The sequence below is a fragment of the Sus scrofa genome, chromosome 9, assembly GCF_054392235.1.
Source record: "Sus scrofa isolate SSC_HxYL_T2T_F1_AM1 chromosome 9, Sscrofa_HxYL_maternal_Yorkshire_Landrace_v2.0, whole genome shotgun sequence".
Classification (NCBI taxonomy): domain Eukaryota; kingdom Metazoa; phylum Chordata; class Mammalia; order Artiodactyla; family Suidae; genus Sus; species Sus scrofa.
In genome coordinates this window covers 84391087-84416343 of record NC_139391.1, presented here as the reverse complement: position 1 = coordinate 84416343, position 25257 = coordinate 84391087, and the positions used below count along the sequence as shown (strand labels likewise).

General features: G+C 36.1%; 1 long non-coding RNA gene across 3 annotated transcripts in view; it reads left to right on the top strand.

Moving 5' to 3' along the window:
* Positions 1-25257, top strand: part of LOC146400015 (uncharacterized) — a 400690-nt gene that overhangs the window by 303178 nt on the left and 72255 nt on the right. For all 3 annotated transcript variants that reach the window (XR_014816806.1, XR_014816807.1, XR_014816808.1), the window contains one exon: positions 3675-3806. This is a non-coding gene — a long non-coding RNA (uncharacterized LOC146400015). The remainder of the gene's footprint in view (positions 1-3674; positions 3807-25257) is intronic.

Below are 25257 nucleotides of genomic sequence, written 5' to 3'. Positions count from 1 at the left end.
GAGACATTACTGCTATATATAGTTAATAATTTTGAAATTAAGTTAGATTTAATTTCAAGTTTACATCTATTTCTTTCTGGTCAAAGAAGAAATTATAGTTTCTCTAAGGACTTAAGAACTTGTCCTTTGGTTTCTAGAGGAAATAAAGTAGAACACAAATGACTATTAAGTCAATAGAAACCATACTATAATCAAGCTCATTTATTATTTCAATAATTAATAATGTATACTTTATTATGTTTGGGGTCAACATTGGTTTTATTCTATAATACTTGATTTTAAGTATTCAACTCTGAATTTTAGAGGGAGTAATATATACATATATATTATGTATACATAAATACATGTTTTATAAATTATGTTTACTCCAGATTTATTTATTTTTGGTGTCTTGTGAGTTTTACATCTTTGTAGTTACAATCTGAAATAGAGTAGGACATCTTTCAAATATTTTGTTCACAGATCAATACAGATTTTTGGGCCTCGCATATTACATGAAGCATTTTGTTATGATAATATCCCCGTCTGCTTTTTGTGATTATTTTGAACAACTTTTCATTTCTTGGGTTGTGCTATGAAGAGGAAATGGGCTCTTTCTCTTGAGGAGAACTCTCATCTGATATCTGTCTTGCAGAAAAGAAGCTGTTTTAAACCAAATCCATTGAGATCTAGTGATAAGATCCTCTTCTGTGTCACTGGGGCCTGTTCTACAGAATGTAATATTAAAGGTTAGGTTTCATTCTGCTTGAGTGGAATTTCTTAACCAGGAAAACACGAGCAAAGACAGCCTGTAGAGATTTGACATGACAACCATTCTCATCTTATTGAAGTACAGCATAGACTGCAGATGTCCATTTATAGCTTATTTGAAAATCTTTAACATTCTTTGAAGCTTTTAAAAGTATATTTCCCAGGGGAAAACTTTTTTAAGCTACAAGAAGCTTCTCACCATTTTTAAGGCTTCAAGTATAACTGCACAGTATCCTGTTTCTTACTTCAGTAGGAAATCATCAAATGCATTTCTACATCTTACTGATGACCAGTAGGAAACAAACAATCCCATGCTTTCCTAATGAACAGGTATGGCATTTCAGATGTAATAATTAGCTGGAGAATCAGATGTTCATAAAACAGATAACTTACACTTCATTTTCATGATTATTACTACATTTAAACTTCCCTAAGACCTTCCTTTCCAAAGATTCCTTTTCTACACATATGTGTGCAGAAATATCTGTGATGAGGGGAACTTCAGTAGTAGTTTGCTTAGGTGATCATTACTATGCTTTACTTTTAACTTTCCCATATAGTACCATGGAGGAGTATAAATAAGAGGACAGTTATAGTTATCCTATCTTTAATATGGTGGAAGGTGTTTTTAAATTGCAGTCAATACTGTATGTTAACTTGAAAAGGGGAAAATCATACCATAAAGGACTAGGAAATATTCCTTTTTTTTTATTATGAAATGAAATCTTTTTCTAAGGTTCTATACATACATGTGTCTAATAGAATTTTTTTAACTCAGTTAGAGGAAAGACTACCAAAACATGGTAGATGTTATTTTTGAGTGCTCACAATATAGTACCAGACTTTTTGCTAAATGTTTTACATGTGTTACCCAGTATGTTCACAACTGCCCTGTGATGTAGACACAAATATTATTGTCATACCAAAGAGAATTTCTAATTATGTACAGTATCTGCAAATATAATCTTGGTTCCTTATTTTTGCTTTTACCTGCAAAAAAAAAAAAAAGAATTATTAGCTGTGTTTCATAAGATGTTTCTCAATAGTAAGAGTCGGAAAAGATATCTTAAAGAAAACATATTAGTAATTGAATGGTTAAAGCAATAATCTCTTATTTTTTGCCCATGGTTAATTAATTCTGGACCCTTGAAATATGCTGAAAGCAGACTTGAGCATTGCTTCTCAGAATTTAGTGTGGATAAAATTACATGGCAATCTTGTCAAAATACAGATTTCTGGGTCTTGCACAGAAATTCTGCTCCAGTAGGTCTGAATGTGGCCTAAGTGATGCTGACATTGCCTCCTACATGAAACTCTAAGTAGCACTGGGCTATCATTTCTTCTCTCCAGGTGCCTATATCTGGTAAATTGTATTATTAATAAAATTATAGTGATTACTATATTACATACATTGCCTTTATCTAATCCTTTCAATCACTACCACACTGTAAGATGAGGAATCATTTATCATTATCACCATGTACAAGAAGAAACAAATAAATAAATGAAGTGTCTTTCTCAGTTCATTTGGAGGCAGGAGAACCAGGGTTTAAGCCTAGTTTTTGTTTTGTTTTTCCCTCAAGCCAAAATCATGGATGTTGCATTCTTCTCTGCCACATTTTATATTTACTTAAACTTTTTCATGTTGAAAGCCAAAAAAATTTTTGAAACTTTTGAAATGCCCAGCAAACGTTACTGGAATCAAAGGGAAAAAGGATAAAAATTTTTTTCATCAGTTTGTGATATACTAAATCATCAAATTCTTATATATATTACACATAATTATGTTTATGGAAAATTTTACTCTGTATCTGTGATTTTAGTTCAACCTCATCTTTAATACACAGTATAAATTGGATTTGTAAGCTTTAGTATTCAACAGGAAGTTGTAGATTTCCTGGAATTTAAAAAAAAATCACTATCATTCTCAGCTGGAGAATGATTTGAGATGTTTCCTTTGGAATATAAGGGTCTCAGAGGCAGAAGAGCTACTTTTAATCTTCTGTAACCCAGTGCCTATTCTATTACATGTTGAATGTTCTATAAATATTAACTGGGAGAGCAAATCAAATGATAGCATCTCAGCTTCTCATAGATGGCAGCCTTCTCACAGATGTCCTTTGGGAGAAAGTATTTATCTAACTTAACTCTCAAAATAATTTCTTAACAATATAGATTTCAAACACCTTACTGGCATTGCTTCTTTCTTAATACAAGCTATTTTTATTTCTTGAAGAATATGCTGGTTAATTCATAGGTAGCATAAGTAACATGAAGCAGAATAATTGCTAAAGTAACTTTTTTTTCATGAATAACAAAGTAAACAAGTTCATAAAATCCATATAAATTGCCATTTCCCAAGTTTAAGGTTATCCTGGGGCCAAGGCAATAAAAACTTGAGTTTTAAGGAAAAACTGTCAAAATCCTTTCAATGTGAAATCTACTTACCTAACAAAAACTTATGTTTTACAGATTTTGTTTTTGTTTTTGTGTTTCTGACCAGTTTATTCTATTTTACAATGCATTATTATACAAAGAAATTGAGAACACGCTATCTGAATTACAATTTGTCCAACATTCTAGTCATCTGTTGCTTTGGAATTCCTAACTGCTTCTGGATTGGAAACTAAAGCCTCCTGTTTCCAACTTTGTAATAGAAGAATGCTGAAATCCTTTGAGCATGGATTATTTGTTTCCTTTTTCATTTTGAACTTTGTATGAAATTCAAAGAAAACAATATCAGTAGGCTTTCACCAGATATCCCTTTATTAATATTAATTTCATTTACTTTATTTTATTGGCAAATTAGTTTGAAAAAATCTCTAATGATACAGAGCTAACCACATATATATTTCAGTTATCCTTTCCTGGTTTTGAACCTATGGTATTTATGGCCTTGTTATATTTGTTTTTTTCTTTTCTAGCAAGAAATACAGAGCAGCAATTCTTCTTAGATTTTAATAGATCCTACATGCATTAAACCACCTTGGACTTTCAAATCGTGGAGTCACTGCATGAAGAAAGAAATGCCTACAGAAAGAGAATGTACATGAAAGGTAAAAATGCCTAAGCCTTTTTGATACCATTTTTTCTGATTAATTCTCTCTCTCTTGCTGGATAGAGTCTATCCTGATAGCATCACAGAATTTCTAATCAAAACTATAGCCATTGATAGATATTTTTATAATTCAAACAAAACCCTTCTGGAATATTAATTTCTGCCTTTACTAGTCTATGAGAGATTATTTACTTTATATATATATATATATATATATTTACATACACATATATATATAAATTTTAAGGAAAATATTTTTATGTAAAAATATCAATGACGTCATTTATTTCATAAATAAGAACCTTTAATCATGTTATATATTTGCATTAAGCTGAGTCTCATAATCAATCATCATTAGCTGATTTGAAAAAATACAGAACCATGAAAATAATATTAGCATCTGTTTTTCAAAACTTGTGTTACCCTATAGCATGTCATTACCAATTCATTTTCAAAAGTTAGTAGATTTGTCTTTCCTACTTTAAAATACTAAGTTTATATCTCTTTAAGGATTTGAAAGAACTGGTGTATTTGTGACCCCCTATAAATATGCAATAATTTGCTGACCTGTCCTTCAGTGATTGCTGGAGCTTCCTTGCCTTGGACAAAGGCACCTATCCCTGTTCAAGTGCCTACTTTGTCATTCATCAGATGCTTTGCCATCCTAGAGTGCTCATCTCTTATTTGATCACAGCTGAATACAGAGACAAAAGTGTACTCTGGGTGTTGCTTATATACATCTCTTCAAAACACTTTAATATCCCTTTAGTACTGCTCTCCTAAATATCAGTTTATTCTTTGATTAGTTTATTAAATTTTTCAGAGTTTCTTTATTGCACAAATCAAGGAAGAAACTAATGCTTGTTCCTAGTCTCAACTTTGCTTCCCTCCTTAGCACAATTTGTATCCAAGCTTTCTTTCTGAATTAATTGGTTCAGCATTTATACGTACTTTGTCAAAGGGTCTCTACCAAGTATCTTGCATGCTTCACAAGCCACAGAAATTGTTCTTTTATTTGGTGGTATAATCTTGCTCCCTGAATAAAATGTGCTTTTAAAAATGCACTTAGCAGTACTGTCAAACTGTTATCTAGTGGCTACATTGATATATTAACAGCATATCAAAAAGTTAGCAACTTTGTTTTAGGCTGTTAAAGGTTTAGTTTTTACCTATTATGAAGTTAATATTTGCTTCATCTGTTTTCCCATCACATTCTTTTATTGTATTTATAGTTGTACAACCATTGCCACAACCTAATTTTAAAACACTTCCATCCCAACCCCCAGTCCACCTATCCCTCCCCTCCCACCTGTCACCTTTGGTAACCATAAGTTTTTCAAAGTCTGTGAATCTGTTTCTGTTCTCAGATAAGATCATTTGTATCCATTTTTTAAGTGATAACATATTATATTTGTGTCTGACTTTCTAACTTCACTTAGTATGATAATATCTAGGTCCATCCATGTTGCTGCAAATGCCATTATTTTATTTTTTATGACTAGATAATATTCCATTGTATATATGTACCATATCTTCTTTATCCATTCCTCTGTCAATGGGCATTTCAGTTGCATCCATGTCTTGGCTATTGTATACAGTGCTGCAATGAACATTTGGGTACATGTATCTTTTCAACTCATGATTTTCTCTGGATAGATGCCAAGGAATGGGATTGCTGGATCATTCAGTAATTCTATTTTTAGTTTTTTGAGAAATATTCATGCTATTTACCACCATAATGGTTGAACCAATTTACTTCCCCACCAACAGTGTAAGAGGGTTCCCTTTTCTCCACACCTTCTCCAGCATTTATTGTTTATAGACTTTTCGATGATGACCATTCTGGATGGTTTAAGGTGATACCTCATAGTAGTTTTGGTTTGCATTTTCTAATAAATAATGATGTTGAATATTTTTCCAAGTGTTTTTTTGGCCATCTATGTCTTCTTTGGTGAATTATCTGTATATTTCTGCCCATTTTTTTGATGGGGTTTTTTGTTTTTTTGGTACTGAGCTTCAGGAGGTTTTTATATATTTCGGAGATTAATCCCTTGTCAGTCTTCATCTGTAAATATTTTCTGTGCATTGTTTTTTATTTCAGTTTTTTTTTTTTTTTTTCATTTCACTCAGGGTTTCCTTTGCTGTGGAAAAAACTTTTAAGTTTAATTAGGTTCCATTCGTTTATTTTTGTTTTCATTGTTTTTGCTCTAGGAGGTAGATCTAAGAAGATATTGCTATGGTGTATGTCAGAGTGTTTGGCCTCTGTTTTCCTCTAAGAGTTTTATAGTAGCTGGTCTTATATATAGGTCTGTAATCCATTTTGAGTTTATTTTTGTGTATGATATTAGAGAGTATTCTAATTTCATTCTTTTACATGTAGCTGTCCAGTTTTCACAGCACAACTTAATGAAGAGACTGTCTTTCTCCATGGTATATTATTGCCTCTTTGTCATAGATTATTTGACCATAGGTGCATGGGTTTACTTCTGGAATTTTTATCCTGTCCAATTGATTTATATTTCTGTTTTTGTGCCAGTACCATAATGTTTTTGTTGTTTGTTTTGTTTTGTATTTTAAAGAACACACCCATGGTATATATTAATTCCAAGGCTAGGGGGAGAATTGGAGCTTCAGCTGCTGGCCTATACCACAGCCACAGCAATGCCAGTTCTGAGCCTCATCTATGACATATTCCACTGCTCATGGCAAGCCTGGATCCTTAACCCATTGAGCAAGGCCAGGGATCAAACCCACGTCCTCCTGGATACTAGCTGGGTTTGTTACTGCTGAGCCACAACGGGAACTTCAGTACCCATACTGTTTTGATGACTATAGCTATATTTGCTTCATCTTATCACCTCTACTTAATTATTTGATAATCACATATAGGCATTACCATTTGTATACTCAGGAGCTTTCTAAATTAAAACAGAGGTTTACTTCTCCAGGAAGATAGTTAAACAATCTTTTAGAGATTTGGGTATGTCATGCATATATGTATTTGGAGTGTGTATAGAAATGGGGGTGACTCCCAGTAGAAAAGTTAAGGCACAAAAGTAGATGTTTTGAATCACTTTTATTAATACAGCTTCCATTAACAATAAAAGCAACCCCATTTCCTGCTAATGGATTGTGTGAAGTAAAAGCAGGATTATAAATTCTTACTCTGCCATATCACAAGGAGATCTGAAGATTTTCTCTACTATATCTTTCCATTCAACTGCTTAGCACAAGCCTAAGCAACCTAAGCTTAGCTGATGGGTTCTCTGACCCTGAACTTTTTCTTTTGGCCACACTCACAGTATGTGGAAGTTCCTGGGCCAGGGGTCAAACCTGGTCAATGCTGGATCCTTAACCTGTTGAGTCACCAGGAAATTACCTGCTGCCCTGAACTTTGGATCTTTTTATTAGTAGTAGTAAAATATAGTTGATTTATAATGTTGAGCCAATTTCTGCTATACAGCATAGTGACCAAGTCATTCACATATACACACATACACACACACATATATATAATCTATGTGTCTTTATACACACACACACACATATGTATAATCTCATATTATTTTCCATCATGTTCTATCCCAAGAGATTAGATATAGTTCCCAGTGCCATACAGCAGGGCCTCATTGCTTATCCATTATACACATAATAATTTGTACCTATTAACCCCAAATTTGCAGTCCATCCTCCCCTTTGGCAAAAATAAATCTGTTCTCCATGTCTATGAGCCTGTTTCTGTTCTTTGGATAGGTTTGTTTGTGCTATAATTTAGATTCTAGCTATAAGTGATATGATATGGTATTTTCCTTTCTCTTTCTGATTACTTCACTTAGTATGAGAATCTTCAGTTGTATCCATGTTGCTGAAAATGGCATTATTTTGTTTTTACGGCTGAGTAATATTCTGTTGTATATTTTACCACACCTTTTTAATCTATTTATTTGTCAGTAGACATTTAGGTTGTTATGATGTCTTGGCTATCATGAATAGTGCTGCAATGAACATAGTGGTGCATGTATCTTTTTGAATGCAACTTTTGTCAGGATATATGCCCAGGAGAGAGATTGCTGGATCATATGATAGTTCTAAATTTAGTTTTCTGAGGAAACTCCATACTGTTCTCCCCAGGGTTGTACCATTTTATATTCCCACCAACACTAGGAGGTTGTGCCAATTTACATTCCCTCCTCACCACACCCTCTCCAGCATTTTCTTTTCATTTTTTTAAAGTTTTATTGAAATACAGTTAATTTACAAGGCTGTGATAATTTCTGCTGTACAACAAAGTGTCCCAGTCATACATATACACATATCCATTCCGTCTCAGAGTCTTTTCCCACATAGATTATCACAGAATACTGGGCAGAGTTCTCTGTGCAGGTTGGCCAATCATTCCACATATCTCATTGTGCATATGATAATCTCAAACCCCCAGACCATCCCTCTCATCCCCCCCCGACCCCCAACATGTTTCCTTTGGTAACCATAATACAGCATGTGTTATTTGTAGACTTACTGATGACCATTCTGACTGGTGTGAGGAAGTAACTCATTGCAGCTTTGATCTGCATTTCTCTATTAATTATGGTGAGCATCTTTTCATGTGCCTACTGGCCATCCATGTGTCTTCTTTGAGAAATGTCTACTTAGGTCTTCTGGCCATTTTTGATGGGATTGTTTTTTTTTTGTTGTTGAGTTTTTTATATATTATGTAGATTATGCCCTTGTTGGTTACATCCTTTGCAACTGTTTTCTCCCATTCCATAGGTTGCCTTTTCATCTTTTTAAAGGTTTTCTTTATTGTTCAAAAGCTTGTAGGTTTGATTAGGTCCCATTTGTTTATTTTTGACTTTGTTTCTATTGTCTCAGGAGCCTGACCCAAGAAAACATTTGTAAGGTTTATTCCACAGATTATTTTGCCTATATTCTCTTCTAGGAGATTTTATATATATATATATATATATATATATATATATATATACACACACGCACACACACATACACACACACACACATATTTAGGACTACACCCATGGCATATGAAAGTACCCAGGCTAGGGGTCAAATTGGAGCCACAGCTGCCAGCCTACACCACAGCTACAGCAACACCAGATCCAAGCCATGTCTGCAACCTGTACTGCAGCTCATGGCAAAACTGGATCCTTAACCCACTAAGCGAGGCCAGAGATTGAACCTGCATCCTCATGGGTGCTAGTCGAGTTCATTACTGCTAAGCCAGAATGGGAGCTTCTACTTTGAGTTTTATGGTGTCAAGTCTTATGTTTAAATCATTAAGCAATTTTGAGATTATTTTTGTGCATGGTGTGAGAGTATGTTCTAGTTTCACCAATTATCATTCAGCTGTTCAGTTTTTCCAGCACCACCTGCTGAAGGGACTATCCTTTTCCCATTTTATATTCCTGCCTTCTTTGTTGAAGATTAATTGACCATAGGTATCTGGGTTTATTTCTGGTCTCTCTGTTCTGTTCCATTGACCCATATGTCTGTTTTTGTACCAGTACCATACTGTCTTGATTACTGTAGCTTTGTAATACTGTCTGAAGTCTGGAAGAGTTATGCTTCCTGCTTTGTTTCCCTCTGCCCCCTCAGAATTTCTATGACAATTCTGAGTTTTTTTATGGTTCCATATAAGTTTTTGTATTATTTAGTTCTATGAAAGATGCCATGGATAATTTGATAGGGATTGCATGAAATCTGTGGATTGCTTCGTATATTATGGCCATTTTAACAACATTAATTTTTCTAATCCAGGAGCATATGATATCTTTCCATTTCTTTAAATCCTATTTAAATTCTTTATTAATGTTTTATAGTTCTCAACATACATCTTTCCCCTCCTTATTTACTCCTAGGTATTTAATTTTTACTCCTAGGTTTTTAAATTTGGGGGTGTGATTTTATAAGGTATTATTTTTATATTCCTTTTCTAATATTTCATTGATAATATACAGAAATGCAACCAATATCTGAATGTTAATCTTGTATCCTGCTACTTTACTGAATTTATTAGTTCAAGTAGTTTATATGTGAATTCCTTAGGGTTTTCTGTATGCAGCATCATGTTATCTGCAAAGAGTGACATTTTTACCTCTTCTCTTACAATTTGGATATCTTTTATTTCTTCTGTCTGTTTGATTTCTGTGGCTAGGTCTTCCAATACTATGTTGAATAAAAGTGGTGAGAGTAGACATCTTTGTCTTGTTCCAGATTTTAGTGGAAAGTCTCCCAGCTTTTCTCTGTTGAGTATTCTATTGGCTGTGGGTTCTATTATGTTGATAAATATTCCCTCTATGCCCATTTTGGTAAGAGTTTTTATCATGAATAGATGTTGGATTTTGTCAAATGCTCTTTCTACATCTATTGAGATGATCATGTGGTTTTTGACTTTTCTTTTGTTATTGTGGTGTAAGACACTGATTTCCATATTTTGAACCATCCTGTGAACTTGGGATGAATCCCACTTGTTTGTGGTCTATGATCTTTTTTATGTGTTGTTGGATTTTGTTGGCTAAAATTGTGTTGAGAATTTTTGCATCTATATTCCTCAAAAGTATTGGCCTATAATTTTCTTTTTTTGGTAGTCTCTTTCTGGTTTTGTTATTAGGATGATGGTGGCTCCATAGAATGTCTTTGGGAGTGCTTGTTCTTTTTGATCTCTTGGTGAAGTTTAAGGAGGATCAGTATGAATTTTACTTTTTGAGATTTGAAATTTTTCTTGTTTTTTGAGGAATGCCTGTATCACTATGAACTTCCTGCTAAGAACTGCTTGTGTGACATCCCATAGATTTTGTATGGCTGTTTTCATTGTTATTTGTCTCAAGGTATTTTTAAATTTCGTTTTTGATTTCCTCATTGACCCATTGGTTTAGTAGCATGTTGTTTATTCGGCATGTAGTCAGTTTTTCCTCATTTCTTTTCCTGTGGTCGATTTCTAGTTTCATGTCATTGTAGTCAGAGAAGATGCTTGAAATAATTTCTACCTATAATGTTAAATTTGTTGAGGTTAGTTTTGTGCCGTAGTATGTAGTCAGTCCTAGGGAATGTTCCTTGTGCACTTGAAAAGCATGTATATTCTGGTTTTTCTGGAAGTAATGTTATGAAAATATCAATTAAGTCTAACTGTTCTATTATGTCATTTAGGATCTGTGTTGCCTTATTGATTTTCTCCTAGAAGATCTGTCCATTGATGTAAGGGGGGTGTTAAGGTCTACTACTATTATTGTATTCGCATCAGTTTATCCTTTTATGTCTCTCAGCATTTGTTTTATGTATTTGAGTGCTCCTATGTTAGGGGCATATATAATGAAAAATGCAATATCCTCTTCTTGAATTGATCCTGTTATCTCTAAGTGGTGTCCTTTATCTTTCTATATGGGCTCTGTTTTAAAGTATATTTTGTATGATATGAGTATTGCAACTCCTGTTTTCCTGTCCTTCCCACTCACATGAAATATCTTTTTCCATTCCCTCACTTTCAATTTATATGTGTTCTTTGCTGTAAGGGAAAGCATATTATAGGCAGCATATTGTAAGCTCTTGTTTTTCTATCCATTCTGCCACTATCTGTCTCTTGATTGCAGCATTCAGCCCACTGACATTTAAGGTGATTATTGATGGGTACATATTTATTGCCATTTTAAACATTGTTTTCCAGTTGATTCTGTTTCTCCTTTGTTCCTCTCTTTTTTCTTTTCTTCTCTTTTTTTTTTTTTAATTGGATGATTTCCTTTTATTTTATGCTTGTGTCCTCTTATTTTTTTGCTTTGCTAATGTATTGTTTGGTGTTTATTTGTGGTTGCCCTCTTTTTCACATATGTTAACCCCCTCCTATATCTGCTTGCTTTAGCCTGATAGTCATATAGGCTCAAACGTGAGATTTTCTTACTCTTCTTTCCCACACTTTATGATTTTGATGTCATTTTTATACATCTTCATATTTATCCTTTTGCTATTCCTTGGCTTTATTATTTTTCTTTTTGATCTGTATATTGGCTTAAGTGATTACTTTCCAATTATAATTTCTTCTATTCTTTATCTTCTTACTTCTTTCCTATTTAGAGGAAACATTTCAATATTTTTGTAGAATATATTTAGTATTTTTTTTTTGTTTGTCTGAGAAATTCTTTATTTCTCCATTTTAAATGATAATCTTGCTGTTTAGTATTCTGTGCTGCAAATATTTCCCTTTGGAATTTTGAGTATATCTTGCCATTCTCTTCTGACCTGTAGCAATTTTGTACAGAAATCAGCTGATAGCCTTATGGGGGTTCCCTTATAATTAACTCTCGTTTTTCTCTTGCTGCCTTTAGCATCTTCTCCATATCTCTAACTTTAGCCATTTTTATTATAATATGTCTTGGTTTAGGTCTGTTTGGGTTCAAATTTTGGGGCCCTCTGTGCTTCCTGTAGCTTTATACTTGTTTCCTTCTTTAGATTTGGAAAGTTTTCAGCCACAATTTCCTTAAATATATTTTCATTCCCCTTTTCTTTTTTGTCTCCACCTGGAATCCCTATTATGCCCACTTTATATTATCCCATAGAGCTCTTTTTTTAATTGATTTTATGTTTTTTTCATTTGGCTTTCTGTCTGCTGTCCTGATTGGGTGATTTCCATTATTCTATCTTCCAAGTCACTTATTTGTTCCTCTACATTATTCATTCTGCTCTTCAATACCTTTAAGTCAGCTTGCATCTCTGCAAATGAATTTTCTAATTTTTCTTGACTCCTCTGTAGTTTCTTTTTTCTTTTTTTTTTTTCCTTTTGTCTTTTTAGGGCCATACCCATAGCATATGGAGGTTCCCAGGCTAGGGGTCTAATGTGAGCTGCAGTTGCTGGCCTATGCCAGAGCCACAGCAATGCCAGATCTGAGCCACGTCTGTGACCCTCACCACAGCTCATGGCAATGCTGGATCCTTAACCCACTGAGTAAGGTGAGGGATCAAACCCACAACCTCATGGTTCCTAGTCAGATTGATTTATTGATTTCCACTGCACTGCAACAGGACCTCCCCCCACCCGTAGTTTCTAGTTAGTTACTTTTTTTTCCCCTTGTACAGTCATATCTGCAGCATATGGAAGTTCTCAGGCCAGGGGTCAAATCAGAGCTGAAGCTGCAGGCCTATGCACACACCAGATCCAAGCCACATCTGCAGCCTACACTGTGCCTTACAGCAATGCTGGATCCTTAACCCACTGAGTTAGGCCATAGATTGAACCTACCTCCTCACAGATACCATGTTATTTTTTAACCCACTCAGCCACAATGAGAACTCCCTAGTTATCTGTGTTATTGTTAACATCCATTCTTAATTCATTTAGTATTTTAATTACCTCATTTTTTAACTCAGTGTCTGTTAGTCTGCAGAGGTCTGTTTCATTGTTTGCTGCTTCAGGGGAATTCTCCCATTCTTTAACTGGGAATGGTTCCTGTGCTTCTTCATATTGTTTATATTTTTCTTATTCTGTGAGTCTGGGGAAGACAATTATCTACTATAGTCTTGGAGGGCTAGTTTATATGTAGAAGCTCCCTGGTAGCTTGTGAGGGCTGCTTTTGGTTTGTATGCTTACTGTCTCTTTCCTCACTGTGTGCAGGCTGTTATCCCCTTGCTAGGTGGTGTGCAGGTTTACAGCCTACATGTGCTTCCAGGAAGGTGGAGGAAATAAGCAATGCCTATAGCTGGTGCCTGGTTGCCAGACACTTGACAGTGCTGAGGACACAATGGAAGGTGGGCACACAGACTGGTCCTGGTTGCAGGGCCCTGTGCATGGGCAGTGATTCTCAGGGAGGTAGGCATAATGCCCAGAGCCTATGTCAGTGGCAAGAGCAGAGCATTTGCACTCCAGAGGGGGCAATGGCAACAGTTGGTGATCAGTTTCAGGGCCCTCAGTGATGGAAATGAGGACCCCTGAGGTGACTCGAGCTGCAGGTGGTGCCTGATCGTGGAACCTTTAGTCATGGTAGGCTGTGCCCACCTCAAGAGTCTGAGATGCCTGTGGTGGTTTGTACCTGCCCCTATAGTCCATGTAAGGGAGGCTCTGACAATCAAGTACCCCATGTGCACACAGAAAGAAGTTCTTATGGTGGTATCACCCCTCTGCCTCTCACCCTCCCCAACAATGGTACCCTTCTTCTCTGGAAGGCCTAGGCCTCCTCCTACAACTACTATGGAGATTATCATATGTAATCCCAGCAATCCCACTCTTGGGCATATTTCTGGACAAAACTGTAACCCAAAAAGACACATGTACCCTCAGCTGTGGCACACAACTTCCTGGCTGATGGCATACAGCTCTCTAGCCACTTTAAGCTATCTCCAAACATCCAACCCTAGTCTTCTTCCTGGGACTAATCTCCAAAGCCTGACTCTCAGTGACCAGTCCCGGCCTGAATGTGTCAGTATCACACACTGATGGTCTGTATAGCTCTCTCTCAGCTTTTCCCTCTTCTGACCATCTGCTGCCCTTTTCTCAGAGGTTTTGAGGCTCCCCCTTCACCCTGGCTGATCTCCCAGTCAATTAGGTGGCCTCCCAGGGTGTAAATCCCTTTCCTCCACAACTCCCTCTCAGGAGTACTGATCCTATCTTGATTCCTTTTTTTTCTCTTTTCTCTCTCTTTTTTTCTTTTGTTCTACCTAGTTATGTGGAGTATTTCTTGCCCTTTTTGGAGGTATAAAGTCCTATTCCAGCATTCAGTAGATGTCCTATGTGAAATGTTCTACATGTAGATTTTTTTTTTAATGTGTTTGTGGGAGAGGGTGAGTGCCATGTCTTACTCCTCCACCACCTTGATCCCACCTCTGAACTTTGGATCTTAAAATGGGTGCATGCTGTGAAGATGGAAAAAACAGGTGGAATTAATTCATTCTAACTGCATCACCCCAGAGTCCCACTCAGTTTCCATTATTGAGACTTTAGTGCTGAATTTCTAAATTCTCTAAATCCAGCTTTTTAGACTCCACTTCAAGCCTGTGAGCATCCTATCCTGTGCCGTTTCCATTATTTACCCCTTTTTAAGGTTTTCCAGAGACAATGACTGTTGCTTACCGCCAAGAATCTTAACATCTACAATGTACCATTCTCTAATATCATCTTATTTATTAGGGATCAAATATAAATGAAGCAAAGGAAAGTAAACTCTTATTTCCTATTCAAAAGTGACTTTTTCTAAAAAAAAAAAAATCCTATATTTTGATATTGGGAAATTAAAAACTTGCTAATGACCAAAAGTAACATGGTCATGAAGTAATTTTCTATTTTGCATGCTGTCTGGAAAATAATGGGGGCCTGGTAAAGGCTTTTTGAGTTCATAAAACTCACTAGTATATTTAAAAATTGGAAAATTTATGGTATTAATTGGAAAGGGGTTACTGAGATCGAGTAATAGCTGTTTCTAAACTAGCTCAAATAAATTGGTTATAAATAAAATACAACTGTTATAAAATATTATCTAAATATTTAGACTACTAAATATTTGTAGAATTTGTATTCAGAATTTGATCTTTCTAAATTTGGTCACTTTAGTCAATGATGACAGTAGAAGCATCGATTAAATTTTTGTAATATTAAGTATACTCATGGTAGAATATCTAGGGACAGATTCTTCAGAGCAGCGTTTTACCAGTGTGAAAGAACTTGGACATTATTTTAAACATTTAATTAAGTTTATACTTCTTTTTTGGTAAATTTAAATACTATATCACAATAAAATGTTTTTATGATTTTACTTTAATAATAGATTTAAAAACAAGATACAATAAAGGAGATTCACCAATAATTACACAGAATTTTAACAAGTATTTGAATGGCTTACAGGAATAGGAAAGTAAAAATACTGAGAGGACCAGTTCTATTAAATAATGATTACCAGTATCACAAATTTGTTGATATTGTACATATTTATGAAAAAAACAATAATCTACTTGTCTAATGTTTCAGCTTTTACTTTAAAAATATTAATTTAAATAACTTAAATACACTGCATAATGGATGGATCTTATATTTTATCTTCAAAGTCTTATTTTTTTTTTTTTTGTCTTTTTGCTATTTTCTTTGGGCCCCTCCCGCGGCATATGGAGGTTCCCAGGCTAGGGGTCAAATTGGAACTGTAGCCACTGGCCTACGCCAGGGCCACAGCAACGCGGGATCTGAGCCGTGTCTGCAACCTACACCACAGCTCACAGCAACGCCAGATCGTTAACCCACTGAGCAAGGGCAGGGACCGAACCCGCAACCTCATGGTTCCTATTCGGATTTGTTAACCACTGCGCCACGACAGGAACTCCCTTCAAAGTCTTATGACACTAAAATATAATTGTTTACCTTCTAATCATAGGTTTTCAATACAAACCATGTTATAATTTATTTTTTTCTTTCCCATCAATCTCCGAAATTAGAGCTCTGTATTTCCTCACATGCATATAGCAATTAGTTGTCTCATAGTCAGTGGCCAGCACCACAGCTCACTGGGCAGTGTGGTGATAACTTTGTGTAGTTTTGTCATCACATAAATCCTTCATCAGTGGATAGGAAAACAGGAACTCAGTAATGAAACACATGCTATTGGATGTCTTTAGGTCAATGAAGAGGGGAAAAATGAAGCTATGGCTTCAAAATAGATTCAGCCTCTGGCTTACGATATAAAATAAATATGTGATCTAGCAAATACTATTACATGACTGATTATAACTTTAAAACTGAGTCCAACATATAAAGGACAGTGTCCTATACTTGGTGCTGCTCAAAAAGTATACCATGCAAATAACAATACTCTAGATCTAATTTACATCAAATCACTATAGCTACTTATATCAATAAATTCAGTAAATCTGAATGACTCCTATGGACACACTGTATTAGGCTATGGTCTGAGAAATGCTTTCTCCCTCCTATCTACTGTCCATATTCATTCAAGGAGTAAAATTACAGTTAACCGATAGAGTAAGAAGTAGGATTGAATAACAACGAACATTTTTATACTGTGAGCTCTAGGCCATATATGAGACTCAGTTTGGTAGACAGTAAAGAAAAAAAGAGTTTTAGAGGCTGGGGAGGAGTAGGGGTTGGGGCTCAGGAGCACTGGAGCCAAGCCAACTGGGTGCCTCTTCTGTCCCATTGCTCTTCTTGGGGCTGAGAAGGCTCCAGGCTGCTGTGTATGTAAATAAATAGGTTAGATAGATAGGTACATAGATGATTTTAGAGATGCTACAATATAGGGATAATGTGTTGGGTCATTGGTTGTCTCAGAGTGTCATAAAACCAAGCAATGGGAGGAGATAATCCAGATTCAGTCCAGTGGAATCAAGCTAGATAAATCCCTGATGACCCTGTGCAAGGGGCTGAGAAGTATACAAAGTATACACAGTAACTAACTTGGGAACTATAACATAATAAGGTCATCTGACAGCTATCCAAGAGAGAGGAAATGGAAATAGGAAAGGAATGGATTATCCAAAGGCAACATGGAATGTGGATAGATGTCTTCACTTAAGAGAAAAAAATCAGCACAGGTCCTATGGAAATATTTTTAGGAAAAAAAAAGCAAAGGGAAAATTCTGCTTTTAAAATTACTATTTTAGAAGATGCATAATAAAATTTATAAAATTACTTAATGTTCTTAATAGGCCTTAAGAAAAATTAACTTTTAGGAAAAAAACCAGATAAGTAAGAAAATAAGAGTCTTGAAACTAAAGGACGCAAATAACTCTCAAAGAAATCATTTCAAAAAGAGAAGACTAGCAAACTCATATAAAACTGCAAAGTAAATTAAAATACAGTTCAAGTTTTTTTTTTCTTTTTTAGGGCTGCACCTGTGGTATACAGAAGTTCCCAGGGGGGTCAAATCAGAGCTGCTGCCAGCCTACACCATAGCCACAGCCATGCCAGATCTGAGCCATGTCTGCAACCTACACCACAGCTCATGGCAATGCTGGATCCTTAAATCACTGAGCAAGACCAAGAATTGAACCCACATCCTCATGGATACTAGTCGGGTTCATAAACTGTTGAGCCAGAACAGGAACTCCCAAGTTTTTAAATTTATAATAGAGTCAGTTTTGGCACCAAGGAAAACTGAATCATCGAAAGGAAAGAGTGATTTGATAATTTATCTCAAGATATTAGAAAAGAATAATGAAATGAAAAGAATAAGCAACTATGTAATAGACATGGAGGAGAGAAAATATGAATAATTAAATCAATTTAGCATGTTCATTTGGTCGAATAGTATGCAAATATTAATTTGTTTTCTAAAGGTTCTATTGATGTGTAATATTTTTATAATTAAACAATTACTATTTAAAAGAATGTAAGAAAGATGGAGACAACTACCAGAAAGTCCTAATAATATGCATTGTTTACAGGGACTGCTTCTAGGAAGTGGAACTTGGAGTAGGAAAGAGAGGGGCACATAGTTTGTTTTGTATGAGCTGTCTCCAATGTTATGCTTTTGACATTTAAATAAAAACATGTTGAAAAAATTGTTTGCCACAAGACAATGTGGACATTTGGACAAGGATTAGGTAGTATCAATCTTGAGAGTAATAAAGAGAAATTTCTTTTGGCTCCCCCGGGAAGACTGCTGTCATGTCTTGCTTACCACCTGCCATCCACATCCATGCAGGATGTCAGGCCAGGACCATTTTGCTTCAGACATGTAAGATCCCCTAGCTATTGATATCTCTAAAAAAAGATAATTTTCTTTTAATTCTGTAGTTAAGAAATCTATTAATTTTTTTCAATGTAGCCATTCATTTCCCCTTATGTTTACCATCATATTAAATTGGATTTTTCTTCCAGTTTTATTGAGATATAATCAACAATCAGCACTGTATAAGTGTAAGGTGTACAGTATAATGATTTGATTACATTCATAGTAAAATGATGACCACAGTAAGTTTAGTGAGCATCCATCATCTCATATACATACAAAATTAAAAAAAAAAGAAAAATTTTTTTTCTTATGATGGGGACTTGGGATTTACTCTCTTAACAATTTTAATATATAGCACACAACAGTGTTAATTATATTAATCATGTGAACATTATGTCTCTAGTTCTTATTTATAACTGGAATTGTGTAATGTTTGACTTCTTTCATCATGTGTACATGCTGCTCCATGCTTTGCTATACAGACTGGATGCCATAGACTATTTCCAAGATAGAGATTCCTGTGCTTAAGATGATTACCTCTTATTGTGGAGTCTAGGTCTTCTAACTTGGTTGTTTTTCTTTCTCACCTCCATATTCAAGCATTCTCTTTTACCATCTTTGAATCTCATATTCTGGTAAGCCAATATTAATTTGTACTACATATTAATCACACTCTCTGTTATGCATAAACTTTTGCAAGGGTACTGACCTAGTACTAACCCCAACTCCAAAGAGTTTCAGATGAAATCTTACTGAGCCCACTAGCTGTGGTTTTCTTCTACAATGGTATACTGCCAAAAGTTTTTGAAGCCTGTTTGGAGATGCAGTAAAAATACTGGGTCCTTAAGCCCTTAACCCACTGAGAGGAACATATGTATATATATACACACACACATACACACACACACAAACACACACATTTCTTAAAATAGTATTTTTGATTATGCTTTATCATAGGATAATGAATGTAGTTCCCTGTGCTATACAGTAGGAGTTATCATTTATTCCATATACAATAGCTTATATTTACTAACCCAGCCTCCCACTCCATCCCTCCCTCAACTGACTCCCCCTTGGCAACCACAAGTCTGCTTGTCATGTCTGAATGTTTCTGTTTCGTAGACAGGTTCACTTATGTCATATTTTAGATTCCATCAGAAGCAAACAAGGAACCAGATCACAAAGAGCCTTTGAGAGATAGTGGATACTAGAGAGTGATGAATGACTGTGAGCACTGAAAGACTGAAGGTCCAGAGCTTCAAAGTATCATAAACATGGTTTACAACAACAGGAATTATTTCTTTTAAAGTTCTGGAGGCAGGAAGTCTAGAATCAAGGGGTCAGCGACTATGCTCTCCCTGAAATCCTAAGTGAAGGATTCTTAGTTTCTTACTGGTTGCTGGAGATGGCTATCAATCCTGGGTGTTCCTTGGCTTACAATTGCATTATTCCAAACTCTGTTTCCCTCTTTATGGCATTCTACCTGTGCAGCTGTATCTACTCTCCTCTTCTTATGACACTAGTCATTTTGGATTAGGGCACACCTTAATCCATTATGACTTAGCCTTCAATTGATTATGTCTGTAAATAACCTATATCCAGATAAGGTCCCCCAGTACATTCACAGATACTGGGAATTAGGACTTCAGCATATTTTTTGGGGGTGGACTTTGACTCATAAAATCAAAGTAAGAGAAGGTGAGCCATCTATGGAAGTTACTGAGGATATTGGCAGGGACAAATTTGAGAGATTTATATGTGTCAGAATTGTTAGGATTAGTAACAAATTGGATGAGGGGATGACATTCATTTTCTGTCACATTTTTGATAAGACAGTGGTGTAATTACAGTGATATGATTAACAAAGAAGGGCAGTATAGGAGGAGAGAATGATTTGAAATTGGAAAGATATGATGAATGAAGATGTACTCATAACAAATTGAACTGCAAAATTTTTTCTGCTCAGGAATTCCAGGCATTACAATGTGTTAAGAACAATTTTTTTAATACATAAGATTCTACATCATTCATAAATCTTTTGATGCCATCTCAGACTGCCTCAGCCCTCTCTAACTCCTGGGCAGGCTGAACTTCAACCATAGGAGCCAATCAATGGTAGAGTTAGGCCTTCCTCTTTAGCCACTACTACTTAGCTGAGCCAACCAGCTGTGAACACAGACTATATGGCTCCCTTTTTCATTCCTAGGCTAAAATAAAACACCACACCACAGGGAAGGGTATTTGTCATGGCTAAGAGGCAGACAGAAACTTGATGATACCATCCAGAAGGATAAGGAAGTTAAATACACTTGGGGTGAACTTGGACCACTAAGGGAAAAAATAGGGAATCAGAGAGATACATTCTTCTTTTTTGTTCCATGAACTGCTCAAAGTCATAATTTCTTTCAATAGTCTTTTGAGAGTTCCTTGTGTTAAGTGAACATATATGATGAGGGATTCACTGTGTTTCTTCATGGCTATGTGTGAACCAGTAGCAAATGTAGTAATGCATTACTTTACATCACTTTACATTCTTCGCCCCTCATTTCCTTTAATCTTCATTCTAGCTGCCCTGGGTTTTCATTTCCTAAATAAAGCATCAGCTGTTTAAATACTTGCCTTAGGAACCACTTTCTAGGGAACCCAGTTTAGGATTTATTTTAAATAGCATATAAACCAATAGTTTTCAAACTTTCTTCTGCATAGATGGAATCCCAAAGGATCCCATCCATCTTCAAGCTGAGCTACTCTATTTCAATGATGTCACTTGAAGAAAATGAAAAAATAAGATTCATAAAATTACTGGTTCTGGGAGAAGGATCAAGATGGCAGAGGAGTAAGACATGGCACTCACCTTCTCCTAAAAACACATAAAAAAAAAAAAATGTGCATGTACAACAGTTCTCATAGAACATCTACTGAATGCTGTCAGAAGAACTTAAAACTCCAAAAAGGGCAAGATACCCTCCATGTAAAGGGTAAAATGAAAGGGAATAAAAGAGAGAGAAAAGGAACCAGGATGGGACTAGCACTACTGACAGGGAGTTGTTAAAGAGGAAAGGAATGCACCTGGGAAGCCACCTAACCAACTGGGAGATCAGACAAGATGGAGGGATCTAAGAGTCTTGGAGAAAAGCACAGCAGCTGAACAGAGGGCAAAGCAGAGTGAGAGCTGCACAGACCATCTGTACCACTGCCCCCTGACACCACAGCCTGAAATGCTTGGGCAGGGGTTTGGCGCTAAGACTCAGGCTCCAGAAGTCAGTTCTGGGGAAAGTACTGGGGTTTTCTGTGTGGAGACAGCCTGAGGGACTAGCGAACAGTACGCCGTGGGCTGGGGAGCTGAGTGCCACAGCGGAGCGAAACCAAGAGGGGGTTTGGGCCCACAGGAGAAGCAAGGGACTATGGTTGGGGAGGGCAAAAGAAGGAGGGATGGACTGCCATAGGGATATCTTCCCCTGTACACATGTGTACTCTCATAGGGTGGGGCACCTCTGGTGCAGGCTGCAGTTGGTGAGGTGCCACTTGCATAGGTTATGGGTGAGGGGGTGCCTCTTGTGTGAGCTACAGGTGGCCTGACACCTCTTGTGTGGGCTAAAGGCAGCTGGGCACTAAATGCAGTGCTGTGAATCTTACATGGTCTATAGGCAACAGGGGCAAACCACAGCAGTCATCTCAGACATCAGAGGTGGGTGTGCCCCACCATTTCTAGGGATCTGTGAACTGGTACCAGACATAAATGACAGCAATATCCACCTCTTAGAGTAATGACAATAAAAACAAAAATAAACAAATGGGACTTAATTAAACTTAAAAGTTTCTGCACAGCAAAGGAAACCCTAAACAAAAGGACAACCCACAGAATGGGAGAAAATATTTGCAAATGAAGCAATTGACAAGGGAATAATCTCCAAATTTATAAACACATTATGCAGCTCAATGCAAAAAAAATGAAAAACCCCATCAAAAAATGGGCAGAAGATCTAAACAGACAATTCTCCAAAGACATACAGATGGCCAAAAACCATATGAAAAGATATTCAATATCACTCATTATTAGAGAAATGCAAATCAAAACCAATATGAGGTACCACCTTACAAAAGCCAGAATAGCCATCATCAAAAAGTTTACCAACAGTCAATGCTGGAAAAGGTGTGGAGAAAAGGAACCCTATTACACTGTTGGTGAGCATGTAAATTGGTGTAACCACTGTGGAAAACACTATGGAAATTCCTCAGAAAACTAAAAATAGAATTACCACGTGATCCAGCAATCCCACTCCTGGGCCTCTCTCCAGAGAAAACCATGACTGGAAAAGACACATGCACTCCATTGTTCATTGCAGCACTATGTACAATAGTGACAACCTAAATGTCGATGGACAGAGGAGTGGATAAAGAAGAAGTGGTACATATACACAACAGAATATTACTCAGCCATTAAAAGGAAAGAATGGCATTTGCAATAACATGGATGGACTTAGAAATTATCATGCTAAGTGAAATTAGTCAGACAGCAAGACACAAACAACATATGCTATCACTTGCATGTGGAATCTGAAAAAAATGACACAGTGAACTTCTTTGCAGAACAGATGCTGACTCATGGATATTGAAAAACAAGTGAGACAGGTTGGGGGGTGGGGGCATGCGCTAGGCATTTGAGTAGGAAATACTATAAAATTTGGTTGTTATGTTTGTTGTCCAAGTATAACCATAATAAAATTCTTTGACTAATTAAAAACAAAGAAACTTAAAAGCAATTAAAAAAGACAATATATGGACTATTAGAATATAATTTCAAACAATGTAACCAACAAGGGCGTAATCTCCAAAATATACAAACAACTCAAACAACTCCAAAGCAAAAGAGCAAACAACCCAATGAAAACTGGCATTTCACCAAAGAAAGCATACAAAGGGCCAAAGCACATGAAAAAATGCTCAACGTCACTAATTATTAGAGAAAAGTAAATTGAAACTACAATGAAGTACTACTTCACACCAGTCATAATGGCCATCATTAACAAGTCAACAAATAACTAATGCTGAAGAGGGTATGGAGAAAAAGGTACCCTCCTTCACTGTTGGTTGGTATGTAAATTGGTACAGCAACTATGGAAAACAATATGGAGGCACCTCCGAAACCTAATATAGAACTACCATATGACCCAGAAATCCCTCTGCTGGGCATATATCTGGACAAAACATTCCTTGAAAAAGATACATGTACCCCAATGTTCGTAGCAGCACTATTCACAGTAGCCAAGACTTGGAAATAACCTAAATGTCTATCAATAGATGAATGGATTAAGAAGATGTATATATACACAATGGAATACTACTCAGCCATAAAAAGAACAAAATAATGCTATCTGCAGCAAAATGGAGGGAACTAGAGAATCTTACACTAAGTGAAGTAAGTCAGAAAGAGAAAGACCATATGATATCACATATCTGGAATCAAATATGTGGCACTAACAAACCTATCTACCAAAAAGAAACAAAGTCATGGACTTGGAGTCAGACTTGTGGTTGCCAAGAGGGATGAGGAGGGAGTGGGATGAACTGGGAGCTTGGGATTAGTACATGCAAACTATTGCACTTGGAGTGGATAATGTCCGCTGTATAGTACAGAGAACTATATGTAGTCATTTGTGATGGAACATGATGGAGGATAATGTGAGAAAAAGAATGTGTATACACACACACACAATACTATATATATAGTAAATAAAAATTTTCTATATACATTAGAAATATAGAAAATTTCTATTATAATTAGAAATGTATTTTAATATAATAGAAAAATAAAAATCTTAAAAAAATAAAATTACTGGTTCTTTCATATACTTAAATATAATATATATCACATAATGCAAGGGGTATTAAAAACAATCAATGATAGGAGTTCCCACTGTAACTCAGTGGGTTAAGGTCCCAGTGTTATTTCTTTAAGCTTATGGGTTAGATCCCTGGCCTCACTCAGTAGCGTAAGAATCTTGCATTTGCTGCAAGCTGTGTCTTATAGGTCACGGATGCAGCTCAGATCCACTGTTGCTGTGTCTGTGGCATGGGCCCCAGCTGCAGCTCCAATTCTACCCCTGGCTCAAGAACTTACATATACTGCAGGTATAGCCACAAAATTAAACAACAACAAAAAAAAAATCTGGAGTTCCCATTGTGGCGCAGTGGTTAACAAATCCGACTAGGAACCATGAGGTTGCGGGTTCGATCCCTGGCCTTGCTCAATGGGTTAACGATCTGGCGTTGCCTTGAGCTGTGGTGTAGGTTGCAGATGAGGCTCGGATCCCATGTTGCTGTGGCTCTGGTGTAGGCCGGTGGCTACAACTCTGATTGGAGCCCTAGCCTGGGAATCTCCATATGCCGTGAGAGCGGCCCTAGAAAAGGCAAAAAGACAAAAAAAAAAAAAAAAAAAAAAAAAATCTAGTTCTTCTAGACATAGTAGAAAGAATATTTGAGTAAAAATTAGTTGAATCTGGTGTAGCCTTGGGTAAATGAATCTATACATATTTTATGCCTGTTTTTTGCATTGCTAAAATAAAGTTATGATGGGAGCTGAAATTCTGTGTCAGAGTTCTAAAGTACAGTCTTTGAGAAGAAACTTTGTAAAAGAGAACCAAATCATCTCTGAACTATTATTATTCAATATTTTGGTTCAGCCATTAAAAATGATTTTTTTTTTCCTGAGGAAAATGCATTTTGGGTGATTTTTCTATTTCCTGTATAATCAGAGTCAAATCTTTTAAAATTCAC